Source organism: Vombatus ursinus, unplaced genomic scaffold (genome assembly GCF_900497805.2).
Source record: "Vombatus ursinus unplaced genomic scaffold, bare-nosed wombat genome assembly UNPS02008961.1, whole genome shotgun sequence".
In the NCBI taxonomy this organism is placed as follows: Eukaryota; Metazoa; Chordata; class Mammalia; order Diprotodontia; family Vombatidae; genus Vombatus; species Vombatus ursinus.
The window spans coordinates 15,220,559-15,245,376 of record NW_020948739.1 but is presented as its reverse complement, the minus strand read 5'-3'; positions in this window follow the sequence as shown (position 1 = coordinate 15,245,376).

Here is a 24,818-nt window from a genome sequence, read left to right as displayed (position 1 = left end):
AATTAAAGAGCAAAAAAAATTCTAAGCTGAGGAGGAAGAAAAAAAGAAAAATTGCAACTAAATGGGAGGATGGCACACAGTTTCATTTCTTCATAGTGGTGAATAAAAGTATTGGTTTTGTGATGTGCCTAAGGCAATGTGATATATTATTTCATGGTCATTTTGCCTTGCAATGACCATGCAGATCACCATAAAGACCCTTATGAAAATAATTGTAGCATGTGTCAATATCTCTTACAAAGGATAAAGTAATAGAAAAATTCCATGAAGAATTCAGCATGACCTTCAAACTAAGTCTCTGTCTACCTAGATGTTTCATGAATTCAATATGAGGTTGGTTATTGAGGAGGTAGAAGAGGGGCAAAGCCAATTATACATAGGTGTTTTAAGAAACAGTTGAGAATTTTCTTAAGACAGGTGGACACAAATCTTCCCTGTGAAGTTTTACCTTTTAGTAAACATATTGGGGCTTTCTGTACAGATCAAGCCCCATTTTCCCATCAAAATTTGCTTCCTTGTTCATTTTGGTGATTCACTTATGAATTTATTGTAGTTCCATGTGTCCCAGCAAATAATAGGATCATAGATAAGCAGAACTTTAGAAGTCCTCTGTCCCAAAACCTGAATTTTGTATATGAAGACACTATGGCTCAGTGAGGTGAAAGTGACTTTTCCCCAAAGTGATACAGGGTAGTAAGTAGGTGGAACTAGTTTTAATCCTAGATCCTCTGAGGCTACATCTAATACTTTTCCCATTATTTGATCTTCCCTAGTAGATAATGGATATCAGGTATCAGGAATAACTAATTTTCTTCTCTTCTATCTCCCCCCCCATCTCATACTAGGAAGATGTGTCGTGTGCACATGCAAGTGTGTGTATGTGTATGTGTGTGTGTGTATGTGTGTGTTCAGTCATGTCTGACTCTTCTTAACCCCATTTGGGGTTTTATTGGCAGAGATTCTGGAGTGGTTTGCCATTTCCTGCTCCAGCTTATTTTACAGATGAGAAAACTGAGGCAAACAGGGTTAAGTGACTTGCCCAGGGTCATATAGCTAGCAAATGTCTGAGGCTAGATTTAAACTCGAGTCTTCCTGACTCTGGGGTTGGCACTCTATCCACTGTGTCACCCAGATTCCCACATCTTATATAAAGAAGATACTTAATTGAACATAATCATTCCATAAGACTCCCCCACCCCAACCACAAATACCTTTCTCTTTCATATTATCACCGTATACTCGCTATATAGCTTATATGTATTTAGATATATAAATTTAGTATACTCCTTAAGAGCAAGGATTGTTTTTTTTTTTTGGCTTTTCTTTGTATCCCTAGCACTTAGCACAGTGTCTGGTGTCTTATAAGTGCTTAATAAATGCTTATTGATGAACTAACATTTATTAAGCATCTACTAAGGTACACAAAAAGCATGGTGTAGTGAATGAAAGCCAGCTTTGGAATCATGTAGGCTTTGGTTCATGTCCTATTTCTGACTATAACTGTGTCATCCTGGTCACGTGTAACCTCTTAGTGCCCCATGTAAATCTCTAAGACTAGACATTGTGCAGCAAGTGATACTTCGGGAGAAGGAGATTCCTCAATGAGAATTCATTCTACCTATGAAATTGCAGATCTGTGAAATACATATGTGCAAAGCATTGCTATCAGTGCTGGGAATATTAAGGCAAAACTAAAAATAGTTCCTGCCCACAAGGAGTTTACATTCTCCTGAACAAATGAATATTGAAATGAATGTGCCTACTTGATGAGGACTTTCATATCCATTTGTTGCTCTCCTACAAACACCGGTTACCACAACAAGCATCCAAAAAGAAAGAAGGAAGGAAGGAAAGAAAGAAAGGACGAAAGAAAAGAGATCATGGTAGAATATATTCATTTGTTGTTAGGTACCCAGTCCAGTATCTTTAGAGAGATTATGCACCAGAGTCTGTTTTAGTGACTTCCAACACCATTTACAACTACTAGATCAGTGGAAAGCAGAAAGATTATATATAGAACTGGTTTATGTTTAAGCAATCTAAGTTACCCATGTCCAGAGATTTGGGCTTCTTTGGCCTCCGCTCATTACCCTTTCTCTCTTTCCAATTTTGCTTAAAGAAAGAAGGAGCTTTGACACAGTAGTGTATAAATGACTGGAGTCAGGCATAGCCCAAATGACATAGGAGAGATTTGGTGCTTTGCTGAGCACTCTATCAGCTCTAACTGAGCCCAGGCATTGGTCTCAAGATGGCAAAGTTATTCATGCTGTCTGAACTTTAGCATTTCATCACAGTATTGTAATTGCATTTAAAAAACCACGATTTCCTGCATCATTAACACTGAGATATAGAATTCCTTATTAGGATCATAGATATGGGGGTCCATGGAGATCATTTATCCAATGCCCTCATATTACAAATAAGGAAATTGAGGCCCATAAGGGTTAATGATTTGCCCAAATGAGGTAACACATGAAAAGTATTTTACAAACCTTAAGATGTTAAACACTAGTGATTATAACTGTGATTATTTCCTAAGATCACGGCATATGGCAGAGCTGGATATTAAAGTGAGGTTCTTAGACTCCAAGTGCAAACTTCTTTATAGTGCACCCTGCATTTAAAGGCAGAAAGGCCAGGAGATATAGCCCAGTGGCTACATTCTAAAATCCCTGGGCATTGAAATTGAGGTCCCAGAGGCTATTCATAAGGGAGAAGATAATGAAGAAAGATATCTCACTAAATCTCGTTCCCATATATCTTGCAGATTCCATGATAGTAAGTACTTATAAAATAACTCATGTTCATATACTGCTTGAAGGGTTTAAAAAAAGTTTTTTTGATGTGTTTTGCTTTTTAGACCACAGTCATTCTCCAATGTATTACCCCAAACCCCTAGAATCTTCTTCTGTAATAAAGAAACATGATAAGAAAAGCCAACTGGCATAGCAAGTGCTAACGACCACGTGAGCAACAATCCGTACCAGTAGTCCCCCACTTCTCATCCAAGAAGAGGGTAATGAACTTCTTCATTTACTTCATGGAGACAAAAGTTTCACAGGATGGGAAGACATGGATAGGCAGCAATATATTTCCCTGGAAGAACACCCAAATCAATGAGATCACCAATTTATTTGAATATTTGAGTATCAGGGACATTCAATACTTGGTATCATCCATTGACTGCTCAACAATTGTCTAGTGTCTTCAGTTATGGGAGAAAAGGAGGGTTTGGCAAGGTACAAAATCTAATACAAAAATACTAATAGCTAACACTTAAATAGCTGTTTTAAGATTTCCTTGGCATTTTACATATATTATGGATCCTCGCAACAACCCTTTAGGGTAGGTTCTATTATTATCCCCATTTTGGCTGAGAGGCATTCAATAATTTGTCTAAAGGCAATCAGCTAGTAAATAAATGAGGTAAGAGTCATACTCAGGGCTTCCTGAGTATTCCCTTGGTTTTGTCTTTTTCTCTCCTTACAGTAGTAACACAAAAACTCCTTGGCTGAGACAATGTTTATATCAAGGTTCTTATTGAAGACTAAGCATTATATATGTGGACCAGACTCTTTGCTTGGGTTTGGGACCTAGTCCATCCTCTGTCCTTTGATACTTTCCTGATCTCTGCATCCACACACTGATACTTACCCATATTCTAGCTTTTAAGTAAGTAAATGGGGCTGAGCCACTGAGGGGTTGATGAAAAGGTATGGGTATATCCCTTTTAAGAAAAACACTGATTATAACAAAATACTTTTAAAAAAGATCACATTTATTCCTGCATTTCCCCCTCATATGTTGTCCTTCCCTTTTATTCTGTTCTCATTACCACTATACCTAGAACTAGCTACCATCTTTTTTAGTCTGTGTTGGGTTAAAGACTGCTGATATTTCAAGGCTGAAATTCTGTAATTCTGTGAATATCGACCAAGTACAAAGGAGAAACATTCCTCATTTGTCTGCTTAATGGCATCACTGGTGCTACTAAGGCCTGAATGTCTAAAGCAAGGAATTCTTGGTTCTTAAAGCTGTTTATAACCTGGGACTCTTCTACTTTTCCAGGCTTCTTACCTCTTATTCCCTTGTACTCTATGATCCAGTGGGTCTGTCCTTCTTGCTGTTCATGGTCATAATATATTCCACCTCATACCTCTGTATTTTCACTGATTTTCCCCCATGCTTGGGATGCTCTCCCTCCTTATCTTTACCTCTTGGCTTTTGGGGCTTCCTTCAAATCTTAGCTAAAATCTCACCTTTGGCAGGAAGCTTTTCCTAGTATTCCTCTTAATGCATTCCCTCTGAGATTGCCTCCAACTTATAGTGCCCAGATCTAGTTTGCACATGGTTGTTTTCATGTTGTTTTTTTTCCATTAGATTGCAATCTCTATGAGGGCAGAGACTGTTTTATTTTCTTCTTTCTTTGTATTCTCAGTGCTTAGCATAGTGCCAGGTCCATAGGAAACCTTTAAGAAGGGCTTGTTGACTTGACCTTTTTGTGCTGTAACCTTTGTCCCACATCTCCATACCAAAGGACTTTGGGACAAAGGTTATAGTATCATGGATTCTCTTGCTAGTCTGGTGAAGTCTATGGGACCCTTCTCAGAATCATGTTAACTATATTTAAGTACAATTATAAAATATTAAAAGTTCTAGGTTCATTGAAGCCAGATTAAGAATTCCTGGCTAAAAGGCTACTAAGACTAGTTGGTTGCAGACTTAGGGTGGAATTTTCAGTACTCTGTAATGAATTCTACAGTATTTGATTAATTCTTTTTATCCAAAGGACAAAACATTGGATCTCTGTCTCTTATGTACATAATGGTTATCAGGATGGAGAAGTGTTCTGCCTACTTTCCCTTTAGTTTGAAATGATAGCAATGATGAATTAAAAGTTACTTTTCTGTGTTTTTATTTTTTTTTTAATGAATTAATTGAGGTTGGAGTAGACACTACTTTCTAAAAGAAATTCTTCTCTCTTTTTCTAGGAATGCCAACAAAACTTCAGATCCCCAATAAGTTGATACAATTTTGGGTAAGTCACACTACTCTGAGCTTCAGTTTCCTTATTTATAAAATACGGGGGTATAGGAAGGGAGAATGGGTAGACTTGCTAATCTCAAAGGCAAATATCTAGCCCTAAAATGATAAAATTACTATGTTATTTAAAGTTCAACAGTGTGAACATCTCATCCATGTAAGATCTCATTACATGTTCATTTTGATTATAGTTCCTTCTTTGAAGGCTCAAGCTATGAGACTGATAATAGGTGCCATTCCCATGTAGCTCTTCCAGTGACTGACACAGTCCCTTGCATATAATAGGCACTTAGAAATGTGTTGGGTTAGATTGAATTAATAGAATAAAATATACACACACAAATGTGTGCACACACATAAACATACACACACACACACATACACACACACACACACACACACACACACACACACCCCTCAATATTCATTTTCAGCATTTCTGAACTCTAACACCAATGCCCCAAAGCTTTCCAGAAGATGTAGTTTATAGGCAAAAGCAAACCAATCCCTGTAACAGATTCACAACACTTCATACATATATTCTAAATCCAAGTTTCAAATGCTTTGTGTTTCTAAATAGTGGGGCTACTGAGGATACTGTAATCACAGATTCCAGTGGAAAAGAAAGCATACAATTTGCAGTACAACCTTTTAATTTTATAAATAAGGAAACTATCAGTAACTGGGATTTGAAACCAGGTTGCCTGATTTTCAATCCAGTGCTTTTTGGAAAGAGAACAAAGTGACTCCCTACTGCCTACCAAATAAAATTCAAACAGGAAATTTTAGGCCCCCCACAATCTAACACTACCATACTTTTGAAAATTCATCTCATATTAACCACAATTTGCTATCTAACAGCTGAATTCCTCTGATCCATTGCCTGGCATACATTAGAAGCTTAATAAATGTTGATTGACTGATCCCCAAAGATGCCATTTACTCCATGCCTACTTAGATTAGACACTATGCCTAGGATATCTTTCTGCTCTGTTGAATTCTTATCTCTTCTTTAAAAGTCATTTCAAACATTACCTGCCCAATTTCGTTAAATTCAACAAACATTTATTAAGCACCTATTACATACAAGGCAATATGCTAGGTGCTGGGGATACAGAAATAAGATGGCAGAGTTCTTTCTATATTGGAGCCTACTTTCTATAGGTAAGAGATATGATATGCACACTAAGAAGTATCATACAAAGTGGCAAATGCTGAGGACAAAGAAGAGATCCAGACAAAACACACTCTACTTTCAGTTAGGGAGACAGGAAAAGATCTATGAGGAAGGTGGCACTTCAGGTGTGCCTGGAAGGAAAAGAAGAAGGCCTACCAGAGCCAGATCATAAACTATAAAATAGTTTGGTACTAGTTACAAAAAAAGAGAGGGATAAAATAGATTAGTTATACAACACAGACATATTTAATGCATGGATTATATACCTTTAATAACATACATTTAATGTTCTAGTTTAATAAATACAAAGATTCCAGCTACTGGGATAAAGACTCACCATGTGACAAGTTACTAGGTAGTTTGGACTGAAAAAATTAGATTCAAACCAATACCTTACACTTTATACAAAGACAAGCTCCAAATGTGTGTATCATGAACAAACATGCAAACATAAATATACATAAATACCCAATGTTATGACCAAATAAGGAATTGAAAGGATTACAAAAGATAAAATGGATTTTATTACATAGTACTAAAAAGGTTTTGCAAAGACAAATCTAGTAAAGCTAATATTAAAAGGGAAAAAAGTCAACTAGGGAAATTCTTTGCAACAAGTTTCTCTGTCAAAGGTCTTATTTCCAGCATGTGTAAGAAAATTTTAATTTAAATTTATAAGAAAAAGAGAGATCCCCTAACAGATAATAGTCTAAGGTTATGAACAGACATTTATCAAGGGAAGAAATCCAGGTTATCTATAGTCATATGAAAAAAATACTCAAAATCACTACTATTTAGCAAAATGCAAAGAAAAGGAATTCTGAGATACAGCCCCACACCCATCACAGGGGTGGAGAACCTGTGGCCTGCCTTGGGGCTACTTGTGGTCTTTTCAGTCTTTGGGTGCAGTTTTTTGACTGAGTCCGAGTTTTACAGAACAAATCCTTTTATTAAGGGGATTTGTTCTGTGAAGCTTGCATTCAGCCAAAGGGCTGCACTTGAGGACCTAGAAGGCCATATGTGGCCTTGAGGCCGCAAGTTTCCCATCCCTGCATCAGAGCAATAAAAATGACTATTAGAAATGTTTGAGGGATTATAGAAAAACAGGCACACTGATGCACTATTGGTAGACTTGTCAATGAGTGCAACTATTGTGGAAAGCAATTGGAATTATATGCAAAAATTACTAAATGGTATGTGCCCTTTGACCTAACTATTCCATTGCTGGACATATGCATAAAAAAAGATCAAAGAAAGTAGAAAAGGTCCTTTATGTACAAAAATACTAATAGCATTTCTTTTTGTAATGGCAAAAAGATTGGAAACTAAGGCAACATGCAATAATTGAGGAATAGTCGAATAACCTGTGGTATGTGAATTTGATGGAGTGTTATTGTACTTTAACAAATGAGGAAATCATTGATTTCAAAGAGAAACATAAAGACTTATATGAATTGAAACAGAGTTAAGTAAGTAGAACCAAAAGAAAAATTTGTGCTCTAACATGAATATTATAAAAATGAAAAATTTTGAGGACTTTTACAAATGGATGAAAAATGAAATTAGTAGAACCAAGAGAATTTATCATAGTAACCCCACTGTAAAAACAAACAATTTTGAAAACTGTAAGAATTATGATCAATACATGATCATTCATGATTCCAAAGGACCTATGATGAAACATTTTATCCATTATAGGGAGAAGTGATGGATTTAGGGTTCAGAATGAAGTATACATATGCGTTTATACATATATACCTCATTCCTTCATTGGCTAGATACATACATATATGTGTATGTAGATAAATAGATATAGATATGTATGCACACATATATTTGTATACATGTATATAGACATATACATATATATACACACTCTCCCTCTATATATATGTACAAAATGTGTATGTATATATATATATGTGTGTGTGTGTGTGTATATAGGCAATGAAGGAATTTGTTTTGCTTGACTATGCATATTTATTATGAAACATTTGTTTTAACTTATTTTTCCCAGTGGGTTGGGTTTGGGAAGGAGCAAAAATACAAAAACAGATTTTTGTTTATTTTTTAAAATAGAGATTTGTATGTGGAGGGGCCCTCTAAGGATATGAAATGTTGCATAAACTTTCAGATGAAGTCATTATATCATTAGTTTTATTTAACTTTTACTTAGTAACTAACTCCAAAGTTAGTTACTTTGTTACAAAGACCTCTCACAAGAGGGATTAATTTACAAATGTAACATAAAAACAAAATACATCAATAAAAACTTTAAAAAAAGAAGAGAAAGTCTCTGACATGTATCAGTCATGGAGGATGACCCATATGAATGTGTAGAGGCAGGAGATGGCAGATTGATTTTAGGGATGTTTGGAAATCCAATTTGGTTAGAGAGTAAAATGTGTAAAGTGTAATAATGTGAAATATAAGCTAGAAAGTTAAGGTTGCAAGATTATTTTGAAGGAACTTAAATGCCAGGGTAAACCCTCCCTAATCCCTGCTGTGGGTATTAACCTTCCCTTTAGTTCTCACGTGACACTTTATTGCACATTTGACAGATGCCTGCAATATAGTTTTTGTATTTTTATTTTACCCCTATACTAGACTATAAGTTTTATAAGGGCAGGGATTCTGTTTTAGATAATCTTGGTATGTCCTGATGACCAGCATGGCACTATAATAAGGACTTTTTAATAAATGTAGTGGTACATGTTTTTTTTTTTCCCTAAAATGTGTGCAGTGGACTGTGGGGGGGGGGGTGATTCAAACTTTAAAAAGGAGGGAATAATTTCTTATCCTACCCAAGGATGAATTTCCTACTTGTTATTGTTCAGTTGTGTCCAACTCTTTACGATCCCATTTGGGCTTTCTTGGCAAAGATATTGAATAGTTTGCCATTTCCTTCTCCAGCTCATTTTACAGATGAGGAAACTGAGGCAAATGGGGTTAAATGCCCTGCTCAGAGTCACACAGCTACTAAGTGTGTGTGGCCGAATTTGAACTCAAGAGGATGAGTCTTCCTGACTCCAGCATACTCTACCCACTGCATCACCTAGAATCATTTTTATTCCCTTGATTAAACAAAAGGATCATCTCTGTTATTTTGCAGAATGTGATAAAATCTTCAAATGTTAATCAAGTGTGTCTTCTTAATGTATCAAAACCATCAATGCATGAGAGAGAAAAGACAGAAAGAGAGACACAGAGACAGAGACAGAGACGAGATAGAGAGATGGATGGCTGTCATAGAATTTTCTGGACATTGTCACTGACACTAAAAAAGTACAAAGTTGTGATGTTATTTCCTGAAATACTCTGGCTGAATGTTCCCATAACTAAGAATCTCATCTACAGAATTGGAATCATTCTTTATTCAAAAGTCTTGATATTTTCCTGTGTTAATCTTCCCACCTGACCTCCACTCCCACCCATAAGATAGCACAGAAAGATCAATTCATATAGAAAAGACAGATAAAAAGAAAAAAAAAACGTGTTGAGGTACCTCTATGTAGAACTTTTGTTTCTTGTCAATCTTTGGGTTCTGATCCTTCACAGGAAAGACTTTCCCTTGAAGCAAACTTATCATTCTTTTCAGCCTTTGGCTTATGATGTCTCCCTGAAGAGAGATTACTGATTCCAAATTTAGTTACTTATTATTCTGTGAGAGCTGTTTATGAAGCTGCTTTAATTAAGTGCTGAGCTCTTTATCTGACATGGGCAACCCAAATTAGACCTCACATCCTCATGAAGGCTACTTTGTACTGAATTCTCAAGTGTTTGTCTCACTCAGAGTCAGTAGGAGATTGGCCTTAATGGTCACTGATAGCATCCTAACACTATGAAACTCACCTCTTAGCTTCCAGTGATTGGAAGCGATATTTCAATTTCTGAGCTAAAGTAGAATTGGTGCTCAACCTTTGACATCAGCTCATGAGCTTCTTGGGTACTGGATATTCCTGAGTTGAATGTGGGAGCATTTGATATTTTTGAACATACTTATTTTCTCTTTTTACCAATACTTTTTTACTTTTACACCATATTCATTTTTAATATATCTCTTCCCCTCCTCTACCCAGCAGGACATTCTTTGTAACAAATACTTTTAAAAGAAAGAGAAAAGAAAGCAGTATAGCAAAATAAATTCTTGCCAAGCATTCATTTTTTTTTCTCCTTTTAACCTTCCCCATCCTCTGGGGGGCAGGGGGAGGTGGAGAAGAGAGCGAGAAAGGAATACAGAACCTCTGTATTACAAAAGCAGACAACCAAAACAAGTTCCCACATTGGTCATGTCCAAAAATTCATTTCTTTTTCTGCATTTAAGTCTATCATCTTTCTGTCATGAGGTGAGCAGTGTTGTGTTAAGAAGTTCAGTTAATACTGTTTCTTGCCAACAGCATTCCAGACCCCCACAGGCAGCCATTATAAGAGAGACCTCCAGACCACATCTGACCAGGAGAAAGACTTTCTGGGAATCTGTGATTCCTCTCCAGGCTGCGCTGCTGACGCAGCTCCACAGGACTTTCTCTACCATGCCAAAGAAACCTTTTACTCTGGAAGGTCACTTTACCCTTGGGTCTCCTCCAAATTTCAGGCCTCACTTTCTGATTGGTGAGTTTCTCTCCCTCCAATTTAAGGAGGAGGTCCAGGCCAACCATGTCTTCATTCCTCTCCAGGATGCATTACTGACTCTCCACAGGACTTTCTTTATACTAGGTAGCTTCATTACCACCCCCACTCCTACCCTCACCTCCTAATTTTCACCTCCCTTTAATGTGTTGTCTTTCCCAATGGAGAATGTAAGCTCTTGGAAGATAAAGATGTGCTTAGCATTGTGCCTTCCTTGTCTAAAAGAAGAGCTTAATAGATGCTTGCTGTCTTTTTCTGATTTGGCTAACATCACACAGCCGGTGTGTGTCAAAGGTGGAAATTGAACCCAGGTTTCCTTGGTTTTAGGGAATGTTTCTGATTATTTAAAACACTCCTTTCAAATCTGTTTGGAAGAGAATGGTTTTTTTTGAGGCTGTTGGTAGAGGATAGAGCATTAGGCTAGAAGTCAGGAAGACCTGGGTTCTAATCTTGCTTTATTAGCTTTGTGACTAAACCAGTCATAATAATTCATGTCAAGTGCTTTGCAAACCATAAAACACTATATAAATTTCAGTTATTATTGTAATTGAGATATTTTTGTAATGGAAACCAAGGCAAGTAATTGTTTTCAGTTTTCTCACAGGTTATTGGCCAACTTTGATCAAATAACAGATTTACTCATATAGAATAGCTATCCTCAGAGTTATCATGGGAGTTTTCTGTAAAATGTTAAAGAGAATTGGCTAATTTTGGAATGGGAAACCTTCAGCCTCTAGACCACATGTGGCCCTCTAGGTCCTCAAGTGCAGCCCTTTGACTGAATCCAAACTTCACAGAACAAATCCCCTTAATAAAATGATTTGTTCTGTAAAACTTCGACTCAGTCAAAAGGCTGCACCCAAGGACCTAGAAGGCCATATGTGACTTCAAGGCCGCAGGTTCCCCACCCCTGGGTTAACTGATTGATTAAGTGTCTAAAAAGTTATTAGAGCATGAAGTCAGTCAGCTAATTATGTTACCAAATTCTGTACAGGATATTAAAATTTGAAAGTGTTACTATAATGTATACAGTTCTTTTCCAAAATCTGGTGAATGGGCTTGGAATCAGAAGAACTTGGGTTCAAATTTAGTCTCATATGAACTAGCTGCATGTCCCTGGGGAAGTCACTTATGTGTCTCAGGCAACTGCCTAGGACATACACAAGGAATTCCTCATGCTGAGAAAGTTATAGATCCTTCACGTATTCATGTAAAAATTTCAGCCTCTATTAATTTAATGTCAGGATGTCAGGATAATAACCAAAGAACAAGCAAATGATAGCCTTTTCCAGGAAAGGAAAAGCATAACTATAAGCACTATATCCACAGTAGGTTCAAAGATTTTATTATTTTACTTTGAAAGCCACAGTATTTCATTAGCTAGAATACTCCTTCTAAAGTGCAGCTAGTAATCCTTCCAAGATTCGTGAGGTGCCATGGCCAAAAATTTCATCATATTCCAGTAGACAACCTTCGGGTGATGAGCCTCACTCCATTTAGCTAGGCTGGTCCGGGGATAGCAGGCACATTACTTAAAACATCTCCAACTAGAGATCTTCTGGCACAGTCTCTGAGAAACTAGTGTCATCTTCATCCAGCAATGAAAAATTGAAGGAGGTCTTCATTTCTATCATCATTACATAATTATAAAAATTATTGTTGGGCTTAAGGGGATGGGACACTCACCCCACTATCTACTCTACTGCAGCCAGACTTGGCCTATAGACATAATTTTGGGGGAAATCAACCAACCTAGAGAAATAGTCAGACTCCTTTCCTCATACTCTGGCTTGTTAGGGTCTTATCCAGGGCACCAGAGGAAAAATATTTAGAGCTTAGGTTTGGCTCATTAACATAACAACAAGGAGGAGACCTTGGACAGAATGGAGACACATATGTGAAGGGGAATAATGTCAAAAATGGAACTCATCATCTTTCCCCCCCCAAAAAAATTTCCCCCTCTTCCTAACTTCCCTATTATTGTCAAAGGTGCCATTATCTTCTTAGTCACCCAGGCTTGAGAACAAAGTGTTGTTCTTGATTCCTCACTTTCTCTCAGATACCGCCCTCATTGATTGGATTGGATCCACTGCCTGGATAGCCAGTGTTCAAGTCCTGTTATTTCTACCTTCATCGCATCCCTCATTAAATGCCCTCTTCTCTCCTCTGATACCAAAGTGGTGCAAGGTTTTCATCACATCACACCTGGACTATTAAGTAGCATTCTAGGTGGTCACCCTGTCTCAGTCTTTCTCCATTCTAATACATCCACTATTTAGCTGTCACTGTGATATTCCTTAAATGAGAGTCTGATGGTATCACAATCCCCTTTCCCATTCAGTAAACTTCAGCAGCTCTTTAGCGCCTGCAGGATCAAATATGAAATCCTCTTTGGTTTTTAAGGTCCTCCATAGCCTGGCCTATTCCTACCTTTCCAATATTCTTATATATTACTGCCCTTCATTTATTCTGCATTCTGGTGACAGTGCCCTATATCCTGTTTCTTTTACATGATACTCCATCTCCCAACTCCCAGCATTTTCACTGACTATCCTTCATATCTGAATTACCTTCCTCATTTCTGACTCCTAGATTCCTTGGTTTTCTCCATATCTCAACTAAGTCCTATCCTATGGAAGAAGCCTTTCTAAGTACTCTTTATCTCTAGTTCCTTCCCCTTTGTATCGTTGTATAATGAATGAAAAGCAGTCTGAAAACTAGAGACTCAGGTGATACCCTGTAGAGAGGAGATGGCCTGATGGAAATTTGATTTGGAAACCCAATTTCTCAAAAAAAGCAGCATATGCTAGGTATAACTGCCTAGCAAAAATCATATCAGTCAACCAGTAAAGATAGATAAATCAATCAACCATCAAGCATTTATTAAATACTTCCTATGTGTCACATGCTGAGCTGAGAAGTACTTGGGATAGAAAGAAAAAGCAAAACAGTGCTTACCCTCAAAGAGCTCACATTTTAATGGAGGTGGGTGGACAACATGCATATAAATAGGTGTAAACAAGGTACAAAGTAGATGGAAGGTGATTACAGAGGTAAAGGTAAAGCTGGATGTTTAAAAAAATATTTATTTATCTCATATATGTTTCTTATCCTTCCCTCTCCTTCTCCCCACCTCCATTCAACCACAATTAGGACAACAGCAAAACCCTCATCACAATAAGTTTTGAGACCAAAGACATTCCCTCACTGAACAATCCTGAAAATGTTCATTTTAATTTCTTTATTTCTCTTTCCGGAGGTGAGGGACATGTTTCTTCTTCAGTTTTTTGGACATGTGGTTTGTATTTGCATTGATCATAGTCCTAAAGTCTCTCAAAGTTGTTTCTATCTGTAATGTTTTTATTATTTTATACAAATTTCTCCCAGTTTTGCTCCCTTTGCCTTGCTTAGCAAAGGTCTTCCTGATTTCCTCAGAAACTGTCCTATTTGTCATTTTTCTGGCATAACATTATTCCATTATATTCATATACCATAATTTATTTAGCCATTCCCCAATAGAAGGATATTCCCTTATTTTCCATTTTTGGAGGTGCTAGAAATATTTCTGTACATATAGATCTTTTACTCTTTCTTTGATCTTTGGAGTTTAGTTCTAACAGTGATATAGCTAAGTCAAATGGTGTGCACAGTTTTGAGTATAACTCCAAATTGCTTTCCAGAATGGCTGGACCAATTCATAACTCCACCAACATTGCAAGAGTGTGTCTGTTTTTTCTTGGCATCTTTCTTTATCTTTTTTAAAATTTCATATTCATTTTGAACTTAAATACAAAAAGACAAACAAAATTTCCACGTGTGCAGAACAAAACAAAGGAGATTCCATTTGAAACTATAAATCATCATTTCACACTGTTTACTTTTTTCTGAAAAACTATGTAATAAATACTTACACATCATTTTCAAAGCTACCCTGCTTTTCTATGCTTCCTTCTGAGTTTTCTTCTGTCCTCTGCTGTGCACTTTTTAATTTCTCTCTCCCTTCATACCCCACACTAGAGAAGGCCACCATTAAACATAGATATGTGTGTGTGTGTGTATATGTGTGTGTTTGTAAAACCATACTGTACACATTTCTATTTAATCAGCATTTTCTTTGGAGGTGAATAGCATCTTCCTTTAGAGATCCTTTGTAGCTGATTTGAGTATTTATGATACTCAAAATAGTCATTCACAGTTGTTCTTCAAACAATTTGCCATTACTGTATACAATATTCTCTTGCTCCTACTCATTTCACTCTTCATTATTTCATTCAAGTTCTTCCATGTTTTTTCTCAAGTCAACCACCTCATTATTTCTTATAGCATTTTTTTTGGCATTTTCAACAGTTGTCCTTTACCTTTCTTGTCATCTGTGCCAGTCTGATGGATGAGGTAGTACCTCAAAGATATATTAATTTTCATTTCTCTAATCATTAATGGTTTATAGCATTTTTTTTGTAATGGCTGTTAATGCTTAGATTTGTTTCTTAGATGATCCTTTCCATTATTTGTTTTGTCATGAACTCTTCCACTATCAATAGATCTGATAAGTAATTTCTTCCTTGATCCTCTAATTTGTTTATGGTGTGACCTTTTTTATCTAGGTTACGTATCCATCCAGAGCTTATCTTGTTATGTGAAATGAAGTGTTGGTCTAAACCTAATTTCGGTCAGCTTTCCAGTTTTCTCAGAAGTTTTTGTCAAATAGCGAGTCCTCCAGTAAATGGGGAGTTGGGTCTATTAAAGACTGTTTGTTTACTTCTGTACATTGTCTTCATTGTGGTCTTTATTGTTTCAATTAATTTTTGATTGACTCCTCAATATTTTCTAAATAAACCATCTGCTAAAATACTTTTGTTTCTTCTTTGCCTGTGCTTATTTCTTTGATTTCTCTTTCATATATTATTGTTACATGTAGCATTCCTAATTTAGTCAATAAATCACCAAGCATTTACTAAGCATTTATGATATGCCAGACATTGTCTTAGTGTCAATATTCATTAAAGATGTTGGTCTGTAGTTTTCTTTCTCTAATTTGTTTTTCCCTGGTTTAGGTATCAAGAAAGAGATTAGAAAGGTGCCTTCTTTTCTTATTATTGCAAATATATAATATTAGAATTATTCTTTGGAAGTTTGATAAAACTCACTTGCAAATGTATTTAGTCCCATAGTTCAGACCATTTGGTCTGAACTCTTTGGGAGTTCATTCATGGCTTGTTCAATTTCTTTTTCTTACATTGGGTTTTTTAAATAGCCAATTTTTTTCTTCTGCTAACCTTGATAATTTACATTTTTAATTACTCATCTACTTCCTCTAGTTTGCAATTTTCATAGCAGATAGTTGCACAAAATAGTTTTTAATAATTTCCTTTATTTCATATTTGATTTTGAGCTTTTCTTTTTCCCATTTGATATAAACAATTTGATTTTCTTTTCATTTAAAAAATCAGATTAGCTATTTATCTGTTTTATTAGCTTTTAAAGGTCCTATGTTTATTTGATTTTAATTTAAATTATTTAATATTAATTTTATTTTATTTTTATCTTATTTTTATTTTGTTTATAAATTCAGTGATCTTTATGCTTTTAATTTTATTAATTTCTTTAATTTTTAGAGTTTCTGTTTTGTGCTTAGTTGGTGATTTTTAGTCTATTGTTGTTCAAGCATTTTTTTTTAGTTATGAACCCAATTAATTGATTTGTTCACTCTTTCGTTAATGAAAATATTTAGAGAAATACATTTTCTCCTAAGAACTACTTTAGTTACATCCCATAAGTTTTGTTGTGTGTCTCATTAGTGTTATTTTCTTTGATGAAATTTTATATTGTTTCTATAATTTGTATTTGGACCTAGCAATTCTTCAGAATTACATTATTTAATCTTCAATTACTTTAAAAATTTTCTTTAAAAAATCTTTATTGAATATAATTTTGATTGAATTGGAATAAGTAAGTGATGTTTGGTATTTCTGCTTTTCTATGTTTTAGAGAGGGTCTTTTTTCCCTAATACATTGGCAGTTATTGTAAAGGTGACATTTACAGGTGAAGGATATGGAAATTCCTTTCTATTTCTATTTAGCAAACACAAGAGAGCCCTCATCCCTAATTTTCCTAAAGTTTTATCCGGATGCTTAACTTCTCTCTTGTTTATTCTGTTTTGTCATGCCCTCCTTTGGACAGTCTGGCATGACACAAGTATGTCAAAAGAGGACATGACACCACAAAGGTTAAGATCCCTGCCCTAAGGGTTCAAAGGGCTCATTGGGCACTTTGATTAAATCTGTTCAAATATGCTAAGGGGAGCAGAAAGGTAAGGGGCACTCCTAGATAACATACGAACCTCTTAACCTGGTACCTTCTGAAATGTGTCCATAAATCTGTTGTTTCACCTGTTACTAACTGGTGGTGGGAGTTTGAAGGCAGGGATGGGAGGAGGACTAAGCAGTGCCTGGCTATTTGGGGAGTTTGGGCAGGAACAACAAAGAAGGCCTTGGAAGTCTCTTAAATCATAGCCTGTGGGTACTCTTCCAGTTAGTCTGGGAAAGGGACTTTATCTGGGAAGGAATTTAACATGAAAATGAGGCAAAATGGCAAATGGTTGACCACAGCATGGACATATTTCTTAGAAAATGATAGCACGAAAAACTTGGAAAATGGATGTTTACATTTGTGACCTTTGTCCTAAAATTAATTCTTAGCTTAACATCTGGTTTACAGAAACTTTCATAGGTTATAAAGGCAATTAGAAATGTGTTTCCTGAGATAAAAGGCAAAAATAGAAACTAAGTACAATGAAGACTTAATAAGGAAAAGGCCTACTTCCATATGTCAAACATCTTGCCTAATAAAATAAGGGCTGAATTCATTGTGTAATTGCATGTGTTTCTTTGGTGTGGATATGTGTCAGACATTTGTACATATGTATAGGCTTTATATGCTTAGCTTTCTTTTTATTTCATTCTTAAAAAGTAATGTATGTTGGGGAATTGTAGTTGTCCTTAAAAGGGCATAGGAATTTATATGTTAATCATTTTTGCTCTGGTTTCCAGTTTTTCTCTGCTGGTTCTTTCCCTCTTCCTCCAAACATGCTTAACTCTCTCCTTACTATTTACAAACTCTGATCACACCTTACCATCAACCAATCATCTCCTATCTCTTCTCTCTTTCACTATCAAAGTCCTAGAAAGAGCTATCTTCAGACATTTCTTGCTGATGTCACTTCACTATCTATTCATTCTTCAATCACCTTGTAATCTGGCTTCAGATTCCTCCTTAATGTGAGAGGCAGCAGAACATAGCGGATTGGGCACTAGGATTGGAGGCAAGAAAACTTAGGTTCACATGCTGACAAACAATAGCTATGTAACATTGGATGAGTCCCTTAACGTCTGTGCCTCAGTTTCCTCATCTGCAAAATGAGAGGGTTAGATTAGACAGTCCCTAAGGTTCCTTTCAACTTTAAAACTATACTCCTATTATTCAAATATTCTACTAAACTGCTTTTGAGATAACATGGTATGATAGACTGCTGGATACAGAATCACGAGTTGGGTTCTAATCTCATTATGGACACTATTTATCTGACCATGGGCATGTCACTTAATTGCTTAGAGTTTTGGTTTCCAGTTAAATAGGGTTAATGATATTTATTCTACTGTATTATCTGTTGTTATAGAGAAAAATTTTTACAGCCCTTAAAACCCCAGACAAGTGTACACTATTACTCATTTCTCAGTCTTCATCTTCCTTGACATTTCTGCAACCTTGTTGTTTGTCCTTCATTCTTGAAGAGGACCATGGCATCAGGGAGGTGGATGCCATGACATGCAAATGAACTGGATTTAAGTGAGGGAAGGCTATCTGCCAGAGTGATTTGGGTTTAAAGCATGGTCCTTAAGAAAACAAAATCTAGCCCCTAAACCAGAGGAAACCCTTGCAAAGTTTCATCAATCAAAATTTACATTCCTTTGGGCAAAGCACCTGCAGGTAAGGGTTTGATACCCTATGTGGACAGAGGAAAGTGAAAGTGAGGAAGAAAGTAAGAAAGAAAGAGAAAGAAAAAGAAAGAAAGGAAGGAAGAAAGAAATAAAGAAAGGAAGGAAGGAAGGAAGGAAAGAAGGAAGGAAGGAGGGAAGGAAAGAAGGAAGGAAGAAAAAGAAAAATGGAAGGAAGGAAGAAAGAAAGAAAGAAAGAAAGAAAGAAAGAAAGGAAGGAAGGAAGGAAGGAAGGAAGGAAGGGAGGAAGGAAGGAAGGAAGGAAGGAAGGAAGGAAGGAAGGAAGGAAGGAAAGAAGAAAGAGCTGACTTGTCCAACTGGTAAGTTTCATTTGGTTCCCAATGGGGCAGCTCTTACCACTACTCACAGAGGTTGTTGTTTATCCTTTGTTCTTGAAGAGGACCAGGACATCCAAGAGGTGATGCTGTGACATGCAATTGAATTGGATTAAGTGAGGGAGGGCTGCTGCAACCTTAAGCAGTGTTGAAAGCCTCTTTTTCTTTGTTGCTCCCTTGTCCCATGGCTTCAGTGATGATGGTCTCTTTGTGTTTGTCCTACCCAACAGCTCTGTTTTGGTCTACTTTGCTGATTCACCTTTCCCCAGTCCTTAGCTACAGAATCAGCATAGCACAATGTAAGGAAGTCTGGATTTGGAGTCAGAAAATAAGGATTTGAGTTGTGAATCCACTACTTGCTGTCTATATCAGAGGTTCCCAAACTTATTTAACTGACTGTCCCCTTTTAAAAAATTACTAAGAGCCCTCCTGTAAAGCTACTTTCTTTAACCCTTTAATGATTTTTTTGAAATTTGCATCATTTCAAAAATGTATAAAATATTTTTTTAAAAAAATGATGCATCAAAATGTAATGACTTATTGTAAATTTTGCGTTTTTTCTGCATTGAAATTTTGATGATGCAATATTGCATGTAACTGTATAGTATCATATTGTAAAGAAGTCATTACGTGAGCATATTCCTGCCAATGCATGTTGGACTTCCTGACAATGCACAACATGCTCACCTGGTGACACTTGCTTGTTAAGATCTGTTGGCAGACTTGACCGCTGATTGGTTATAACTTGCATTTTGTGTGTTTATTTGGAAAATAATTTAATCACCATGACTTTGACTCTGTTTCACAAGAGATGAAATCTGTATGAACAGTTTTTCTCTTCTCTTATTTCTTCATACTTCCATCTCCCTCTTATTTTTATTCAACACCCCCCAATTGCACCTGAGACTACTACTGCCCCCCATCATTTCAGTGCACCCCAGAGGGCAGTATCACCCACTTTGGGAACCTGTGGATTATATGATCTTGGACAAGTTGCGTAAGTTCTCTGATTTTCTATCATCTTTTTGGCAATCCCCAAGTTTAATTATTCAAAGATTATGATATTCCCTGACTTGCAGTCATGTGACATCATCATTATCATCATCATAAGTAGCATGTATACAGTCCGTTTAGTTTTGTAAGACAATTTACAAATATATCTTATGTCAACTTCACAACACTCCTGGAAGATAGATGTTATATTTAGCTCCATTTTATAGGTACCTGGTGCAGACAGATGTTAAGTGACTAGCTAGTAACTTAATTAGTGTCTGAGGCTGAAATGAATTTGAGTCTTCCTGATTCCAGTTCCTGACTTCAGTGCTCTGTCCAATGAACCATCTAGATGCCTATAAAGGCATTGTTAAAAAGATAGCCCTTTAGAGAAAAGTCTGGCTTCATCAAGGTTATTAAAAATATTAAATATTAGTTACTCAATTCCTCCTTGGTGTTTTGAGTAATAGTTTAAGAACTGGTTTCTTCTATTGAATATAAAAAAAGGAAAATTCTAGCCTTGGGAAGCAGGATATATGACATTCTTTCAATAAAAGTTTGTCTAGCTCATTTTGGTAATTCCTGCATTAATGCCATTATAAATACATTATAAATAAGAACTTGGAGCAATGATTAAAAAACAAAACTAAACAATTATGCCCAAGTAAAATCATCATGAAAGAAATTAGGGCTAATGAATATCAATAAAAATAAATTCAAAATATATAACAGGTTATGTACAAATAATTAGGGTGTGTACTTACCTAGGATTAACGAGCAACAATAATTCAGCAAGCGTGGTTAAATAGGGCTAGCTAGCTAGGTCATTTATTAAGCACTTACTATGCATGAGGCACTATGCTGAGCACTAGAATAGGAATACAAGCAAAGAAGACAGTTTTCCTCTCAAGGAGATTACATTCTAATAGGGGAAGGAAGAGCACAAAGTGGGGGGCTGAATAACATGCAAATAAGAGCTGCACTGATTCTTTGCCAAAAACAAAATTCACGCAAGTGAGTTCAATGGCAACCTTCTTTGAAAGATCATCTTAAAATCAATCGCAAGAACACTAGTGTATTCTTAAAATCAGCCAGTAGAGGGCAGCATGAGAATGGCTAACCCCAAACACATTAAACGCAACAACAATTAAAGAATTTTCTTTTTAAGTCATTGCAGAGAAATAAAATTCAGCGTCATGCCATGTGTTGAATGTGGGTGCTGGATTAATGACCCAGCTACAATGTTTGTTTGTTTGTTTGTTTGTTTTTCATTATTAAGTGGTGCTTTTGATTTTAAAGTATTCAGTACTTGAGAGCTCTGTCCAGTTGACTCAACTTAGGCCAGGGTCTTATTCAGATAAGGTCCTGACATAAATGACTTTTGTAGACTTAGGCTCTCTTTCCCCCTTCAAAATGGTTAAATAAAATATGGAAATGTTGATTAGAGCAATAAGTTACTGCTTCTAAACAAAGCTTTAGTGGCTTATCCTGAGAATGAAAGAATGTGAGGTTTAGGTGGTGAGTCTAGAGAAAGAAAGGCTAACCTCCTCAGGTTCAGATTTGTATCTTCAAAGTTAAATGTGTGAATTGGGACTCCCAGTTACCCAAGCTGCCCAACTATTCTGAAGAAAAATTGGTCTATTGACTTTACAGAAAAGCGTTTTTTTAGTACAGTTACTGGTGTGGGCTGGAGAAAAATGGGACAAAAATGGACTGGCCACAGGCTTGCATCACCCCCTCATGCCTACATTGTATGCTGTCTAACCTCAGGAAGTGGTGAACCAGTTATCTGTCAGAACTCAGAGCCTCAAAAAAGGCTCTCCCAGTTTAGTTCTCAAATTGGGTGAAAGTTAAGAAGGCCCTTATTTGTTCAAAATCATTTTACAGGCTAGAAGGAACAGAGATAATTGTATGACTATTCAAAATGTTCACTCTTATTGCCACATGGCCACAGCAGTCTCTAAAGAGCCTATCTGTCATTAGTCTCTCAAATTGCCTTTTGTTCTTAGTGTTTTTCCCCATATAAGCTCCTCTTGAGTATTCAATAATTACATTGCTGAATAAAGAAAAAAACCCCACAAAATTAGGCTTATTTCATGCTTAGCAAAGTCCATCCTGTTCACACATGCTCTTTGTTTTTAAAAGGGGTTTGAAACATTCAAATAATGTTTTAAGAAAGCCTATGTGATGGTGCTAGTCAGCACTCATTCAAAGAAAATTTCTATTGACAATGCATAGTTGGAGATGTATGTGGGAGGGTATGTTCACATGTGTTTGGGGTAAAATAATCTTTTAGAAAAGAAAAGACTCTTACAGTGGAGGGGAAACAGGGGAAGGTGAGAGGGAATAAGTGAATCTTATTCTCACAGGATTTGACTTAAGGAGGGAATAACATACACACTCAATTGGGGATGAAAATCTGCCTTACCCTACAGGATAATAGGGAGGGGAAGGGGACAAAAAAGTAGGGGGATGATAGAGAGGAGGGCAGATTGGGAACGGTGGTAATCAGAAGCAAATACTTCTGAGGAGGGACAGGGTCAAAAGAAAGAATAGAATAAACGGGGGTGGGTGGGATAAGATTAAGGGAAATAGAGTTAGTTTTTCGCAACATGTCTACTATGGAAGTGTTTTGCATAACTGCACATGTATAAACTATATTTAGTTGCTTGCCTTTTCAATGAGGGTGGGTGGGGAGGGAGGAAGGGAGAAAATTTGGAACCCAAAGTTTTAAAAACACATGTTTAAAAAAATGTTTTCACATGCGACTGGGAAATAAGAAATACAGGAAATGGGGTACAGAAATCTATCCTGCCCTATAGGAAAATTGAAGGGGAAGGGGATAAGAGAAGGGGGGGGAGAGATAGAAGGGAAGGCAGATTAGGGGAAGGAATATTCAGAATGCATGCCATCTTGGGGTGGGGGAGAGGCAAGATGGGGTGAAAATTTGGAACTCAAAATCTTGTGGAAGTAAATGTTGAAAACAAAAACTAAATAAATTTATTAATTTAAAAAAAGGGGGGGGCAGCTAGGTGGCACCATCGATAGAGCACCGGCCCTGGGTTCAGGAGGACCTGAATTCAAATCCGACCTCAGACACATAACAGTTACTGGCTATGTGACCCTGGGCAAGTCACTTAACCCTATCGCCTAGCCAAAAAAAAAAAAAAAAGTTTTCGTTTAGAAACAAAAACTTAACCTAGCCAGTTTTTGGAGTTAAAATTGTTTTCTTTGCTAAAAACATTTTTAGGATGATTTACAGAATCCTACAACTGAAAGGAGCTTTCAGATGCCACCAAAACTAACCTGAACCTGAACAAGAATTCTCTCTGCCACGGTGATCATCCAAACTTTGAGGACCTCTAGTGATGGAGAACTCACTACCCCCACCCCAGATCAGAGGCAGTCCCTTCAATTTTTGGAAAGCTTTAATTGTTAGGAAGTTTCTCCTTACAGGAAACTTAAATCCCCTTCTTTGTAACTTCTATCCCTTGGCCTTAATTCTCCTTTGAAGGCCAAGCAGAACAAGCCTATTCCTATTTCAGTATGACAATATTGATTCCTATCTGGACTACTTGAAGGTGGTTAGAATGACATTGAATCTTCTCTCTCTCGGGGTAAAGATCCTCAAGTTTATTCATGTGCTAATATTGTTTGAGGTTTTTTTGAATTTACACCCAATAGCACCATGACTACTTAAAGTTGTCTCAGTCTAATAAATGGACGATATTGTAATTGGAAAAAGTCAATATTTTATAAATACAAATGTGATTGCTATATTGGGATAGCCATAGAAGAAACTAAATTAATAATTTTTAATACTTGAACCAATTGTGTGCCTTGTCTTTTTCAGCTCTGTCAAGAGGTTCAATTTTTCTTCCATGCTCAGAAACTTGGCATCATCTTTAACCTCTGTCTCTGTCTCTATTTCTTTTTCTGTCTCTCTTCCCACATTAATACTGTCATTTCTTCCATTGTAATATTTTTTTCATGTGCATCTTCCTTTATATTTCTATGATCCCATTCATCTTATGCCAGGGACTGGGGATACTAAAGCAAAAAACACAAACAAAAACAAAACAGTCGCTGCATTTAAGGAGTTTATATTCTTTAATACACACACATACCCACACACACACACACACACACACACACACACACACACATATATATTTACTTATACATGTCCATGTATGAGCATATACAGAATGTGTGCATGTATACATACACAGAGACACAGAGAGAGAGATAGAGACAGAGAGATGTAGAGAAACAGAGAGAAGGAGAAAGTTGGAAAGAGAATATAAATACATGATATTTATACAGGGGAGGCACTAGTATTTGGGAAGTAGGGATCAAGAAAGGTACCATGTAAAAAGATGGAGCATGAGATACATTTTGAAAAAATTCTATGAGGAGGAGGGGAAGGAGTGCATTAATGTCATAAGGTGATAGTGCAAGGTACAGAGATGAGAGAGTGCCATGCATGAGTCACAGAGAAGGTCATCCTTGACCAAAGAGTGTGGAAAGAAGCAGAATCTGTACTGAAGTTGGAAAGATAGGATGGAACTAAGTTGTGAAGGGCTTTAAAAGTCAAACAGAGGAGTTTTTATTTTATCTTAGAGAGGAAGCACTGGAGTGTTTTT